Raw genomic sequence first — 16456 nt, 5'->3', positions numbered from 1 at the left:
GTTCTTTGTGCATGAGGGGAGGCTTTTTGAAGTTGCTTCCTCTCTTAGCTTCTCGGTGTTTCCATCTTAAAAACGGTGGTGAAGGAGAGAGAGGGGCAAGTGGGATTCCTGGATACTGGCCCCCTGTGTGAGAGGCGCTGTCTTATTTAATCCTGTGGACTCACCGAGGGCCCCAGGGGGCCGATTAGCCCAGCAGGATGGTGCGGGGCCCAGGGGTCTCTCAGAAGCCGGAGGAGTGAAGGAGGCTCCGGAGGTGCCCCAGAGAACCTTCCAGGGTGAAGGCGCTCCAACAGGTGGTCTAGATCAGCACCAGTTAGAGCACGGCTCCAGATACAGAGGGAGAGCAGCATCGGGTCCCTCCGGCCTTATCTCCCGCCCCCCCTACCCCCCCCATTCCGCCCCCGCCCCCACCGTCACTTCCCCAGCACAGCACGGGTGCTCCCAGCTCTGGGCCTCAGCTCAGGTGGCCCCCCTCCTGAATGTCCCCCACCCCATCGCTGCCTTTCTCAGAATAAACGCCGTCCTCCTGGGAAGCCCTCCCTGGTCGCCCCACAGGGACACAGCTTTCTCCTCTGAACTCCAACAACTGTCTAAGATTCCCTTGACAACGCGCACGTTCCGTTTTGTGCCTTGTTTTCAGATGGACGTTCAGCTTCCTGAAAGGCGGCTGCCTTGGGCTTGTGTGCAGCCCTCGGGGACTAGCGGGCTGCCTTGTACAAAGCGGATCTCAGTGAAGAGCCGTTGGTTGACTGACCGCAGCACCCTGTTCGGTAGCCATTCTCTCCTTCTGCGGAAGCGGAGAAGGAGACACACACACACGCACACACACACACACGCACACACACACGCCAGCAGCAAGCCCCGCCCCCCCGGGACTGCGCCTTCACGCTTCCATCTTTGACTGTCAAGATACGCGTGCCACGAGATGCAGTGGGGACTTAATTCATTTTGCTATCTCAAAAACCCACCGCCTGCTGTGGCTAGTAATTTATAAGCCACGTGATCGTTAGTGAGATGCATGCAACCGTCCAGCCGCAAGCTTTAAATAAACATGTGAATTTCAGCGTCTCTTCTCATGGGATCAGTGTTGGGACTGAGCTGAGCTCTCATTGAAGTATAAGCTACAAACTGGCCTCTGAGGCTCTTAAATCCAGAAGGCGGGGCTGGGGATAATGGAGTGGTTAGCGCCTCTGAGGAGAACATCGGTTTGGGGGCGATGTAGCGGGTTGTATTTTCTCGGCCAAACGAATGACAGTGTCGCCGCACGGAGCTGCAGAGACGGCCTCGAAGCTGCCCCTCTGTCCTGGCCGTTGTCAGGGGCCCCTGGCTGAGAACAGTGGGGACAGGCCCGTTGGGACAGCAACCTCTTGTGACAAAGCCAAGATTCTCATTGTCAAACGCTCCTCTAGCAATCGTTCCTCATGGTGACTGTGTTAGGATTTTCCAGAGAAACTGAAAACAGAACAAATAGGAGACATGTGTAGAGAGAGAGAGAGAGGGAAAGAGGGAGATTTATTATAGGAATTGGCTACGGAGGCTGAGAAGTCCCCTGGTCTGCGGTCTGCCAGCTGGAGAAGGAAAGCTCGTGGTGTAACTCAGTCGAGTCTGAAGGTCTGAGAGCTGGTGGTGTGACCCCCAGGCTCGGGTCAGAGGCCTGAGAACCCGGCAGCTGCTGGTGTGGGTCCCGACAATGACCCAAGGCCCAGGAGCTCCGATGTCCGCGGGCAGCAGAAGATGGATGTCCAGCGCAGAAGAGAGTGAAATCACCCCTCCTTTGCCTTTCTGGCCCATTTGGGCCCCCAGTGGACTTGAGGGTGGCCCACCCCACTCAGTCCACTGAATCCAATGCTCATCTCTTCCAGAAACATCCAGAAATACTGTTTTACCCACTCTCTGGGCATCCCTTCACCTAGTTGAGTGGATACATAGAATTAACCATCCTAGTGACTGTCGCAACATCCCATTCTAACTGCATCCGGGCTCATTTTAAGCATCATGGCCGCCCGCGTCCAGCCCCAGCCTGTTCAGAGGTTGGAGTAGCCACAAGCTGAGTGATGGCGGAGGTCGTATAGGCCAAGGCGGCCGTAATGGAGGACTTGGGACACACCCTGAAACTGTGTCGTTGCACCAGCTCGCACCAGCCCACCAGCCACGATGGCCCAGTCAGTGCCTGAAAAGGCAGCTCTCTCCTCCCCGGGGTGCCAGCTTGAATCTGGGCTGGGCTAAACGTCTTCCACGTTTTAAACTGTTATGTTCATTTTAAACGTGTTATAAAGCGTTATGGACGGAGAATCCCACATTGTTATTGAAAGCTTTCTTGCTAAAGCAAGGTTAGTCAGAAATTACTGATGATTCAAATATTAGAATCCATTTAAATGACAGCGTCCCAGGGCAAATCGCCCAAGTTGAAAGTGAGGGAAATGACTCCCTTCTGATTAGGAAGAATAATCTTAACATGGAAATCACTGGATTTCCAGATGGCACATATCGGTATAGATGGTGGGGTTGTGTTTCCCTTTTTTTTTTATCAGCACCTAAAATAAGAAGTTTCAAGAACACTTGGTTGTCAAAGAGATGGCGGGGAATTCTACGAAGGCGACACAACGCCCCGTATTTGGAATAAGTCAGGGGACCTTCCTAGCTAAACAAAGTCCCAAGACTGGCAGGAAACTGTTTGCAAAGGTTTTTGCCACAGAAAGCCACAGTGGGTTCCGTATGAAGAAAAATTTGAATTAATTTAGACAGTTGCCTCCTCCTCATATCAATGAGAGATCAATGAAGCTGTGGTTGATAGTGGTTAGTGGCTTCCTTCCTTCGTCCCTCCCTCCCTCCCTCCCTCTCTCTCTCCCTTTCTTTCTTTCTTTCTCTCTCTCTCTTTCTTTCTTTCTTTCCCCCACCCCCAGCTCCTGGTAACCACCATTCTACACTGGTTTTATGAGTTCAACTTTTTTCTTGATCCCACATTTAAGTGAGATGATACAGCATTTGTCTTTCTGTGTCTGGATTATTTCACTTAGCAAAATGTCCTCCAGGTTTATCCATGTTGTCACAAACGGCAGGATTTTCTTCTTTTTTTGGCTAAATAATATTCCATTGTGTGTGTGTGTGTGTGTGTGTACACACACATTTTCTTTATCCATTCACCCGTTGATGGACAGTTGTTTCCATTGTCTTGGATCCTGTGAACAAAGCTGCAGTAAACGTGGGAATACAGACAGCTCTTCAAGATATTGATCTCATTTCCTTTGCATATATACCCAGAAGTGGAATTGCTGGATGATATGGTGGTTCTATTTTCAGTTTCTTGCGGACCCTGCATGCTGTCTTCCATAGTGACTACTAATTCACATCCCCAGCAACCGTGCACAAGGGTTCCTTTTCCTCTACATCCCTGTTCAGAAGAGGGGCTAGTGCAGGGGTGCAGAAGAGCTTTCGGGCAAACAGAGTGAGAAAATGTCAAAGAATGTGTGTGGAGGCTGGGAGGTCAGGAGGGGGTCAAGTCTGAAGCCACGAGCCAACAGCCAGAACTCCCCACCGTCCTCTGCCAGAGCCCCTCCCATGTTCCACTCCCTCCCAGCTCCTGGTCCCTCGCCTTGAGCTGCCCAAACCAGATCTGTTCTTACAAAGCTTCAGATGCTCACAAGTCCCCATAAGCAGTGGGGTGGGCCTGTTTTGGTGTCTGGGGAGTGGTTGAAACTTTACTGATTTTATTTTTTTCATCTGGAATATCATTATGCAATCCTTACAGATAACAGTCTGATTTTCTTTTCATAGTTGAGACCATATCTGTATCAATGTAGCTAAATATATCTCCTCAGCCCTTTATGCCCTTTATCTCTTAGGAAGCACTGTACCAATGGGAGAATTTGAATCAACCCTGAAGGGAATGATTAAGGTTCACAGACAATTGCGCTATCACTTGGAATACGTTATCACATATTAGTTGCATCTGTAAAGGCCACCCTAGGAACACTCTGGCTTCTCCCCCTTTGAATTAATACTTGGAAAGAAGAGAACAATTAAACTATAGTGAGGAGGGAGATCTGCGAAGTCCCAATGTCAGTACTTGGTTTTAAGTTCTGAAGAGAAAAGACAAAGCAGAGCATTACGTCGTAGGTTAGGAGGAGCAGAGAGGACACTTGGGGGAAGGAAACCGGTGTATAAAATTAATTTTAACCATTTTTTTGGAGGGGGATCACCATTGAATCCTTTGAGGAGCTGATGGAGACTTTGGACTCTTACCCAGACAGATTCACATCAGCACATAATACAAATTCCACACGCATCCTCGCAGGGCACTCGGTCTCCCCGAAGCCCACTCACAACTCGTGGGGTGGATCCAAGGAGGCCAGTTAATGCCCTCTGGGTCATGACAGGCTCAGAGAACACGAGAAACCCCAGCTCCACTGGAACCGATGGCTGAGACAGGAGAGGGGAAGAGGCTGGACAGCTAAGCAGAGAGACCAGGTGGAGGTTTGTGGCGGGCGGGATGCTGGGTCTTGGACAGGTCACCTTTCTGGGCTTAAATGGCCTCATCTGCATGAGAACAAAGTGAGATAACATGAGAGAAGGTGTTTTGTAAACTTTTTCCAGGTTACGGGAGCTAAAATGGAGATTTAGGAAGATTAACCAGGTTATAGCATACTGGGTATGTTCACTCACAGCCCTTGACTGTGGAGCAGGGAATATCTGATGTGCTTTGAGACTCTTAGGGCAAGAGGAGGAGAGAATTCATGGACCCGTCACAGAGTAAACTAGGTGGAATGAACTTATCATTTTTGAAATGAGGGGCAATACTCTTAATAGATGATTACCTCTTAGTGTGAATGGAAAGGTCTGGAGTGAGATCAGGAAGAAGATGAGAAATGTTCGGCCTGAAAGCCCCTGCATTTTTCCATAGGTCTTTCTTCCAAAACCTGATGGTACATGAGTTAGATGCTCTGTGAGTTATAGAATATTAAATTTTATAACCAAATCAAATTGATGTCTTATGCCTGGAACCAATGCACTATTGAATCTACGGGGAACCGCTTAGATTATCTTAACTATTGATTCATGAAAAAGGTTTTGGCAAATGGTCTCAGACAAGGAATCAAGCCAGAAACAGCATTTGTCAGACCAGATGGGTTGACTCACCCTTCGGACTAAAAAATTCACCTCTTTTTGTGAAAACTGCCTAGTGGTCTATTAAATTGGTTCTATCATATATCAATGGACGAGTCTTGATTATCCAATGTATAGGAGCTTCTGGGACACTTCTGTGTGGTGCTGAATGTTATCTATGAAGCTGGTCTTTTAGAGAAACTTAATAAAAACCCATTTGGACACCCAAAGGTCAGCTGTTTGGAAGAAGAGATGGGAAATTGGCCCATACCCACTGTGGGAGAAAAAAGACATTATTAGAGGTTGAGAATCTACTACATGCGAGAGACAAGTGAAGCATCTACTCTACAGGATAGAAAATAAGAGACCGTCCCTTGTTTGGGGGCCACAGCAGAACCTTGGTGTCTTGAGGACAAAAGATAACCCCTTAAATGGTTATTTGGATTCGAAGTTGTGTAGATGGCTCTTCCCCCAACTTTTCCCTGGTTCTTATGTTCAAAGTTCAGCCCAATGTCACCTCCCTACCTGAGCAGCAATTCTACCCCCCAGTCCTGCCATCAGGACACTGTCGTATCACCCTGTTCCTCGGTCCCTCATCTCCAGATGGCGTTAATTGTTTAGGGTCCACCTCCCTCCCCCCGTAGGACAGGGCGTCCTATCCGTCTTGTTCCTGGCTGTGTCCTCAGCCCCCAGCACACGTCACCCAGATTTGTCAAACGGATGAATTTGTGGAGTTTTTGAAACATTGAAACAAACTCTGACTTGCTTACCAGTTTGTAGAGTCTCAGACCTTTTATGTTATTCGGACAAGGCTTGCGGATCCTATACCTGCAGGGTCTCTCCGTTCCAGGTGCTGCTGTCCTCACGTTTGGACCACTGCAACGACCTCTGAAAAGTTCTGCCTGCCTTTGGTCTCCACCCACGCCAGGTCCCTCTGTGAACCTCTGCCGGGTCCATTTCCTATTTCCTAGAAAACAGCCATCTGTCTGACTTTCAAGCTCCCTCACATCTGTCCCTGTTTCCCATCTTCTTCCTTACGGACCTTTGATTCAGTCGAGTCAAAATACTCCTCCTGTTTCCCTGCAGAGCCTGCTGTTTCCTGCCTCCAAGCCCCTGCTCACATGGTTCCCTTTACCTGCCTGAAGATGAACCAGCTTCTAAGACGCAACTCAAATACTTTCTCCTCCAAAAAGCTTTTCACGATTTCATTAAACTGAACGTAACCCCTGCTCCTTTCAACTTTTCTAACACTTTTTTTTGTTCCTCTCTTAAAGTATGAGCCACTTTACATGAACGTCTGGCCTCTTGCAGTGGACGGTGAAGGAGGCGAGGGTGGGGACTAACCCTTACTCATCCTTGCCTTCCGCAGAGCACGGGGCTCAGAGCCTGGCCCGGAGGAGAGGCTTGGTGAGAGCCAGAGAATGAAGCGCTGAGTCTGCATTCTTGTTTGGGTGCAGTTTTATTTTAAGGCCAGGCACATGCAAAGCATCCTGGAATATATTAGTCACTCTTCTTGCCAGGGGAAAGAAATCTGTCTCCTATTTGAAGAACTGTCTGGCGATGGACGGTGGTTTGGGCAGTAAAAGCAATCCCACAGAACGTTACAGTTTGCAACGGGCTTTACTTCATCTGATCCCACAGGCTTGTGAGGTAAGAGGTGTCTCCAGTTTACGGTTGAGGAACCCGAGACTCAGAGAGGAGAAACTGCGTGCATGCGACAGCCAGTATGTGGTGGGATGGGTCCTCGGGTCTTGTGACTCCAGGTGGTAGGTCCCTCTCTCTTCACAGTGCTGTCCTGCAGCCCTGGTCATGAGGTGGGTGGAGATGGTGATAAATTTTAAGGAGATGGCCCCAGAACTTCCAGAATGCCCAGCTGAGTACGCATCCTGGGTGAGAAAGAGTGAAGATAAATGACCTATGCTTTTAATTCAAGAAGCCGGAATAAAGAACTATTTAAAAAGTAGCAGAGTTTGACTTGACAGTGATTGAGACGTTTGATGAATTAAATGGAACGAACTCTTGCTTGTGAACTATGGGCTGGTCTAGCGTAGGTGTCTGTGCCTGCTTCCTCGCGTCTCCTGGAAAATAAAGGCAGCAAGAGGAAGAGGAAGATTCAGGAATTCGACCCAGAGGTTCCTAGGCTCACCCAGCCTTACCACTCCTGGCTGTCTGGCTTTGAAAAAATACTGTCTGTGCCTACATTTCCTTATCTCTAAGTAAGAAATAGTCATCATAATGATCCCTCGGCTGCTATGGATTTATGATCCCATTCAATCCTCCCCAACTCTGAAAAGTAGGAATTATTATTATTAATTTACTAATTTTTACTCCTGCCTCACTGTACAGACAAGGAAAGGGGTTCAGGGAGGTTAAAAGCCAGGAGCAAGAGGTTGCCGAGATGAACCCTCGTCCCCTCACTCACTACCCAATGTACTAGCTTCCAGCTACATAACGCGGGATAGGAGGACCCATCCCAGCAGAGTTCATGTGACGGTAAGATAAGAAAATGTGGTTGAAGTGTCGAGATGATGTTAATTAGATCCCTTCTCATTTCTTTTAATAAATGTTTGTGAGTTAATAAGTGTATCCGGGTATCTGCATTTCTTTACAGCCTGTGTGAATTGTAGACCCTTTGTTTAATGATGGTGAGCAGTTTACCAAGTCCATGCTGCTGCTCAGCCTGTTTAGTAAAGACCTTCCTGGGGAAAGTTACCATCAGGGGAGGAGGTGGAGCTAAGGACCCCCGCACCCCTGCGCCCGCGGCAGCCGATCCTTCTGGGTGGCAGAGGCCCTAGGAGGCAGGGAAGCGCCTTTGAAATCCTGCTCTTGCAACAACAAACCGATAAGTGACGGCGTGGCTGCCAATCACTGCCTTCAAATGGGTGTCTGCCCCCCTTGTAACGTTTGGTGGGGACTTACAGAAGTTAATCACGGAAACACAAACCTGGAAAAAACACACAGTACAAGGATTATCGATGGGTCTGGAAAGGCTCACAACTTATTTCACATAAATGTTTTCATCAGATTTTCTCACCCTTCCCGACGATCATTCCAGCATCAATGCCCTAGAGGGATGCTGGTAGCAGGAGGCCAGAGAACATTCCCGAGGGGAGGACTTGGAGGCCTTGGAGGAGGGCAGGACCAAGGCTGGACAGGACCAGACTCTGCCTGGTTTGAATGTCGGCTCTGCCTCTGATCAGTGCCTGACCTCCAACCAATGCCCGTTCGCTGGCGCATCTCTGGCAGAGATTCTAGGTCTTCCTCAAGTCATTTCCTTTCCCCTCGGCACAAAGGAGAAGGTAGCAGTGGCCCTGGGATGGGTTCCGGCCAATGGATGTACCTGGAAGGCACGCACGCCATGTGCCATGCCACGTCCAGGCTGGCAACAGGTTCCCACTCCCTCGTTCCCTACCTGCCGGCAGGGAGAAAGCCCTGAGCACTTAGAAGAGGACAGGGCCACAGAGGGAAGGGCCTGGGTCCCGAAATGCTACGTGAAAGGCCACCACGCCAGAAGTGGTCTGTGGACGTTGACTGCTACGTGAGCAGGGAATCAACTCCTGTTGTGCCGAGCCACTGAGAGCTCTGGGTTTATCTGTTACTGCGTCCAGTGTTTCCTTTACTAATACAGATTCATCTTCTTTGTCAGTACCAGGGGGTAATGATGGTCCTTATCTCAGCTGTTATAGAACCAAAAGAAATAATTTATTGGAAATCACCAGAGAAACTCTAAAAGCCCTAATCGTCGATCTTATTAGTCAGCCTAGTCTCAGAGCTAATGACACTAGATCCTGGGTCAACACTAGGCCAGGCTCCCCCAGCAGAAGGGGTCCTGGAACCACAGGCCACCGCCTTACGCCCTGTGGTGGGCCCGGCTGATGTCCAAGGTGACGCCACGCCTCCCGCTTTTGCTTCTCCCCAGTGCATGCTGCAGAGAAGCTGTGAGATGAACTACGCCTTCCTGCGTATCCTCTATGGCTCATCCGAGGCCGTGTCAAAATTCTATTCTTCTCTCTCGCCACCTGGATTTCACCTCAAATGATTTTTGAAATAACAAAAGTATTACATACTTACTGTGGACAATTTGAAAAGAAAATGTAGAATGAAAATATCCGCCCTCTAAAGAGGATCATTATTAATAGCATGGCATACTTCTTAAGTATATTTTTATCATAGCTGAGAACGTAATACCTGTACAATTTTGTCTCTTGCATTTTTTTGCTTGCCACTATCATAGGTGTTTCCCCATGTCACTAAAAATTATTTATTAGACGTTACTTTCGGGAGTTCCATAATACCCCAGGGTAAGGATGTACCACGATTTTTCTAACCCATTCCTCGTTGTTGGATATTTAGTTGTTTCCAGTTCTTCAGTGTTATAAAAAATGCTACAATGACCATACCTGTAAGCACTGGATTGCTTCCTTTGCAGTCTGAATTCTTAAAGGCCATTCAGGTTTTAGACTTGGGTAATATGTGGAAACCATCGAATGCACTGGACACAACCTGGTTTCTGGAAGGTAATGGTATGGGGTGGTCACCTGCGTGATGCGGGCTACAAGAGGTCCTGGGGAGGGTGGCTGAGATTCTTGAAGGAGACTGGAGAGAAATTCTTTTCTGCACCAGCTCTGGGGAGGGGTGCTCTCTGCCTGCGTGTGAGGGACAGTGCGGGTTCCTCCATCCAGTTCTCTCTCTTTGAGGGTCCGGCCAGGCCAGCCCCTTTGCTTGGGAGAGTCTGGGCTCATGTCTCATGAGCTGATGACTGCACTGCCAGGCCATACTTCTTTTTTTTTTTTTTAATTTATTTATTTATTTTTGGCTGTGTTGGGTCTTCGTTTCTGTGCGAGGGCTTTCTCTAGTTGCGGCAAGTGGGGGCCACTCTTCATCGCGGTGTGCGGGCCTCTCATTATCGCGGCCTCTCCTGTTGCGGAGCACAGGCTCCAGACGTGCAGGCTCAGTAATTGTGGCTCACGGGCCCAGTTGCTCCGCGGCATGTGGGATCTTCCCAGACCAGGGCTCGAACCCGTGTCCCCTGCATTGGCAGGCAGATTCTCAACCACTGTGCCACCAGGGAAGCCCCAGGCCATACTTCTTGAGTGTTTTTCTTATTTATTTATTTTTACCCACATCCAAGCATTTTAAAAAATTTGAGCTATATCTAACACACCACAAAATTCACTCTTTTAAAGTGTCAATTCAATTGTTTTAATATGATCATAAAGTTGTGCAACCATCACAACTATCTAACTCCAGAACATTTTCATCACCCCAAAAGAAACCCACACACGTTAGCAGACACTGTCCCATTGTCCCCTCCCCCTAGCCCCTGGCAACAACGAATTTACTTTTCTGTCTCTATAGATTTGCTTATTCCAGACTTCATATAAGTGGAATTTAGATGTGTGTCCTTTTGTGTCCGGCTTCTTTTACTTAGCATAATGGTTTCTAGGTTCATCCATGTTGCAACATGTAGCAGAACTTCATTTTTAAACCATATTTATTTATTTATTTGGGTTGCACCGGGTCTTAGTTGTGGCAGGAGGGCTCCTTAGTTGCGGCAGGCGGACTCTTTAGTTCTGGCATGTGAACTCTTAGTGGCGGCATGCGTGTGGGATCTAGTTCCCTGACCAGGGATCGAACCGGGGCCCCCTGCATCGGGAGCATGGAGTCTTATCCACTGCACCACCAGGGAAGTCCCAGAACTTCATCTTTCAATGGCTAAGCAATATTCCATTATTTCGCTAGACCATATTTGTTTATCCATTCATCAGTTGATGGACATTTGGGTTATTTCCACTTTTTGGGTTTTATGAATAATGGTGCTGTGAACATTTGTGTACAAGTTATTGTGTGCATATGTTTTCAATTCTCTTGCTGTTTAACTCCATGTTTAACTTATTGAAGAATTGCCAAATGGTATCGCAAAGGGGAAACACATCTTTCATTCCCAGTGGCAATGTGTAAGGGTTCCAGTGTCCCCACATCCTCACTGACAGTTGTTATTTGTCCATCTTTGTTTATTATAGCCACCCGAGTAGGTGTGAAGTGGTATCTCATTGTGATTTTGATATGCATTTTCCTAATGATTAGCGATGTGGAACATCTCTTCATGTGTTTATTGGCCATTTGTATATCTTCTTTAAAGAAATGTATATTCAAATCCTTTGCCCATTTAAAAATTTGATTGTCTTTTTAGTATTGATTTGTAAGAGTTCTTTATATATTCTGGATTCTAGACCCTTATCATATAGACTTGCAAATAATTTTTCCCCACTCTGTGGGCTGTCTTCTCACTTTCTTGGTGGTATCCTTTGAAACATAAAAGTTTTTATTAGAAAATATTTTTTTATAAATTTTTAAAAATTTATTTTATTTATTTATTTTTGGCTGCATTGGGTCTTCGTTGCTGCGCACAGGCTTTCTCTAGTTGCGGTGAGCGGGGGCTACTCTTCGTTGCAGTGCGCGGGCTTCTCATCGTGGTGGCTTCTCTTGTTGCGGATCACGGGCTCTAGGCGCGCAGGCTCAGTAGTTGTGGTGCATGGGCTTAGTTGCTCCACGGCATGTGGGATCTTCCCAGACCAGGGCTTGAACCCGTGTTCCCTGCATTGGCAGGTGGATTTTTAACCACTGCACCACCAGGGAAGTCCCAACGTTTTTAATTTTAATGAAGTTTGATTGATCTATTTTTTCTTGTGTTGTTTGTGCTTTTGGTGTCATGTCTAACCCAAGGTCACAAAGGTTTATTCCTGTTTTTTTTTCTAAGACTTAACACTTAAGACATATGGTATGAAGTACAGGTCCTACTCCATTCTTCTGCATGTGGATATCCAGTTACCCCAACACCATTTGTTGAAAAGACTATTCTTTCCCCATTAGATTGTCTTGGCATCCTTGTTGAAAATCAGTTACCTATCTGAATTTATTCCTGGACTCTCAACATATGTCTATCCTTATGCCAGTACACACTGTCTTGATTAGTGTAGATTTGTCGTGAGTCTTGAAATTGGGAAGTCTGTCTTCCAACTTTGATCTTTTTCAAGATTGTTTTGGCTATTTTGGGTCCCTTGCATTTCTGTGTGAGTTTAGGATCTATTTGCCAATTTATACAAAAAAAAGCAGCTGGGATTTTTCAAAAAGATTGTGTTGAATCTGTAGACCAATTTGGGGAGTATTGCCATCTTAACATTATTCTTCCATGGTGTTACTCTTAAAAAGCAAAACAAACCACAAACCTCAACAGTTAGCTCACATGACCAACAATTATTAGGTTTTTCTGTAACAGCTCTTTATTTCCTCCAGCTACTTTTAAAAATGAAATGCTTTGCCCTTGTAAATGAATTATTTTCTTTTTACCAGTCAAGCTTAACTATGTATATTTCCTTATTAGACCATGATGATTCTGTTTCAGTAAAGTTAGTAGGGGTGAATACCATAGAATGTCCCTAAAAGATGGAAAAGCCGAGGCAGAAATCGTTCATGCAAACCACTGCGCAACTTGCCGCAAAAGAGCAGGTGGATTTGGGATGAAAGCGGAGGGTTCTTGGTTCTCACGCTCCTGTGCTCGCTCAGAGCATCGGCAAGAGCCGCTTTCAAATCCCAGCTGCTCTCCGTTCCTCTGCTTTTCGGTGCATATTTTAAAATGTATTTAATGTCTTTGAATCTGTGTTTTCTTCTTTATGATAGTGGTGTGATCCAGGTGCCCAGGGGACCTCCTGAGCCTGTGTCTGTGATATAAGTCACACTTACTTTTAATGACAGAGTTGCCTGAGCGCCCCCAGGCCTGTAGCCCCTTCACACTGTCCCCCACTTGCTCCTGTGAGTCCCTGGAGGGTGGCTCACGTGCCCAGAGCCCGCCTGTCAGCTAGTTACCTGCTCTGTCACACCTGCCCCTCCTGCCTCTTCTGCACCTGTCCCCCCCCCCGCCCCCCCCCCGCCCCACCTCGTTGATGCTCGGTCTCCAGGAGACGCCCTCATCGGACTGCCAAAACCGCGTTGGGATTCATTTAAGTCTCCACGCCCCGTGGGGCACCAGAGCAATGCTGTTTCTATACAGATGAAGAGAATGGGCTTCTCCACCTTAAATGCAGCAACTCTGTCCAGTTCCGGAGTCTCTCTGAGTCATTCTTGGAAAATCCAGTAAGCCTCTGGCCCTTTCACCTCTTACCATACTCCAGCCAGCGGCCCTCCACTGCCACCATTCTCCTCTGCTTTCCATTTACCTCCGCCTCATCCAACGTCCTCCTCCCTCCCAGGTCACCAGACAGAAGTGTGAATGAATGCCAGCCCGCTTGGAGAAAAGGGTGTGTGTGTGTGTGTGTGTGTGTGTGTGTGTGTGCGCGCGTGTTGGGGGCATCTCATCAACAAGGGCTGGGCACCTGCAAGCATGAGTTCCTGATAGTTGAAAACGGTGCCTACCCCCAGAGGCGTTATGAGGATTAACGGAAGTAATGCAAATAAAAGTACGTTAAGTTAATGCAAAATAAACATAAAATAATGCCCCCCCCAAGCCCCTGGTACAAAGAAGACACTTCCCCCAGGGTTTTAAAATATCAAAGTGACAGGATCCCTTTTCTAGTTAAAAGCACATTTTCCAAATACTCCTTGCCGTCCCAGTGGAAAAGCCCCCAGGCCTGTGATTCCAGGGAAGACCCCCGGGCTACGCCCGTCCTTCCTGGGACTCCCCTTGGCTTGGGCCGAAAACGGAAGCTTGTTTCCTCCACCCCTGAGCAAGGCCTCCCCCAAGGCCCCTCCTCCGCAGCGATCCCGGCCGCGGCTCGAGCCCCGCCTCCCCGGGGCCCCTGCACCGCGCAGGCCCCGCCCCTCCACTGCCGGCGCCGCTTCCCGGGCGGGTCCCGGCGCCCGGACGAGGCGGCCCCGTTTCCAAGCCGGCGCAGGCGGCAGTGCGTCCCTGCGCTCCGCCCGCCACCTGCGCCCCCGCGGCGGGTGCGCGCCTCGCCAGCCTCCCGGCGGAGGAGCGGGAACCTGGGTTAGGAAGCGGGGCGGGCAGGTGGCGGGGGCGAGGGCGTTGCGAGCCGGGAGCCCGGCCACGTGGATTCTCAGATCTCCTTGTGGTTTCGTTTCAACACGCAGCCGTTGGGTGTCTGGGTGTTCGGGCAGGTGGGATACGTGATTCGAGAGGTCTGAGTGCAGAAGCAGCAGGAGGGCTGCGTGGGCCAGGCCCTGAGGACATGGGCACCACATGACAGAGCCCGACCCGGAGAGTTCACGAGAAGCGCCAAATGCACGACACTGTGACACGTGTTTTAGTGAGATGCGTGCAGGGTGCAGAAGTGAAAGGGAGGGATGCTTTCTGGAGCGTCTTCAGGGAGGCCTAAGGCGAGTTTAAGTTTGCAGGGGTGGATAAACACAGAGCAGAGCATCCCGTTGAGAGGAAACTGGGTCTTTAAAGCGACAGAGGGGAACTGGAGGGGGTGTGAGCCAAGAAGGAGCCGGAGGGGGGCTTGGTGCCCCATCGTCTCCTTTAGAGCCACCTTCAATAACAATGTCAGCAGAAACGGGGAGCTTGCTCTGTGGGCTCCATTTCAAGGTATGTCTGTCCCCTCCCCTTTGGACTCTATGTATTAACTTGAGCAGCCATGGGTGGTGTGGGGCTTTGGGGACAAAGGGATTGACTGGGACAGAAACAAGAATGGACAAGACCACGAAAGGCGTTGGATGCCATGCTGGTGGGCTTAAACTTTATCCTGTGGGCTGGAGCTTGCAAGCTGGTGGCCATGAGATGGTTTTTATTATTATTATTTTTTAATCCTAGGAACTTGGTTTAATTCATAAAAAGTTTTAAAAGTCAGTACCTTTCTAGCATCTCTTGGAAGACTGGGAAGATGTGGCATCACTGGATTCGTGATCCTGCAGGGGGCTGGTGCCAGGTGACTGCTGCCGGCTTTAAATCAGGCATGGGCTCTCTGTTTGCCTCAGTCCCCACCACTCCCTTATGCCTCCCAGGAAACTGCCGGGGCTCTGCAGGCACTTCAGCACACCCCCTATAGGCAACTGGGAGCCAGTGGTTTTAGGTAGGAGAGTTGAATGGTAGGATTTGGAGTAATATGATTGGTAGGTGATTGGATTTGAGAGGAGGCCATTGGAAGCTGGAAGACATGTCAGTCAGTGTTAGAGCAGACAGATTTAAGTAGTATCGGAAACACAGTAGGGGAGCAAAGTTTGCCACCCCAAAATGTATCTCTTTGGCATGAGGATTAATCTAGGCTTATTATTTTTAAAGCCCAAAGACTCAGGAAAAAACTTTGACCTTCTCTTTAACTGCCTAAAGTGTGTAGACAGGACCTGTTCCGGGAAGGAGCCATCACCATAGATCAGTATAGTATGAACTAGATGTGCAAAGTCTGTCTGTTAAAACTCCTCTCTGTGTCCCATTGTCTCTGCTGGCCCAGCAGACATTTGCTTACCAGGCCTTTGCTTTTCCATCTCCATGTCAACTGCCTTCCTACCCTTTGAGGTCTCAAATCACTACCCCCAGCATCTTCTTTTGTCTTTAGCTGAAAATGTTTAAGGTGAGGGTTTCGGCCATTTTGGCGAATTACTCAGTTTTCCTGGGTTTCTCCCATGTTACGTGTTATTAAACTTTTTTTGATTTTTTCCTGTTAATCTGTCTCATGTCAGTTTAATTCTTAGACCAGCCAGGGGAGTTTAGAGGGGAAGAGGAAATATCTCCCCACCGCCACGCACACACACACTTTAAATATGGCGAAACAGCTCCCTCTTCTTCAGTACTTGGAGTCCTTAGATTTCCTAAGATTTCTTTACCCCATCTACATTTGTTTAAATTTAATTTAAAGATTATTTCTTTTGGGGGGAGGGAAGTACAAGTGTCTTTCTTCCCAGGGCCCACTTCTCCCTTCTGTGTCCCCCTGCCCTCTCAGAGGTGGAGCTGGGTTTGGCCTGAGGAGAACATCAAATCCTGGACTGCTGAATTTCTGACCCCAGAAGGCCGCTTGCAGGATTCAGCCTCATACTCTTCCAGCGGCTCTAGTGCTCATTCCCTGTAGAGCTGGGCTGCATCCTTCCCACGCCCGGCAAACACCTATTAATGCTCTGGAAGGAAGAAAAATAGAGAATTGTCGGGGAAGCGTGGTGGGGAAATAAAAGGCCGACCCTGGAGCCGTATGTGATCCAAGTTACAATAACAGCTTGTAGAGGAGAGAAAGGAGACCTGTCTCCAACTTCTGCTTCCCCTCCACTGCTGGGCGACACACCCAGAGTGGTTCTGCGTCTCTTTTTCTGCAGCAGGAGGGGAGGAAGATGGTGTGATGCCAGTCAAGGGCCAAGCAAACGGAAAGCCAGTGGTATGATTTGTCTGGCTATTGATCTCGCTAGCCCA

At 48.5% G+C, this 16456-nt stretch overlaps 1 long non-coding RNA gene across 1 annotated transcript; it reads right to left on the bottom strand.

Moving 5' to 3' along the window:
- Positions 1-2836: 2836 nt before the first annotated feature.
- On the bottom strand, positions 2837-8245 carry LOC309606891. The gene is made up of 3 exons (XR_014232101.1): positions 8138-8245; positions 4243-8047; positions 2837-3179 (listed from the first exon to the last, which is right to left on the bottom strand). It is a non-coding gene; the product is annotated as an uncharacterized lncRNA (long non-coding RNA).
- Positions 8246-16456: the final 8211 nt, after the last annotated feature.

The sequence above is a fragment of the Balaenoptera borealis genome (genome assembly GCF_965194805.1).
Source record: "Balaenoptera borealis genome assembly, chromosome: 12".
NCBI classification, from domain to species: domain Eukaryota; kingdom Metazoa; phylum Chordata; class Mammalia; order Artiodactyla; family Balaenopteridae; genus Balaenoptera; species Balaenoptera borealis.
This window is presented reverse-complemented; position numbering and strand designations above follow the sequence as displayed.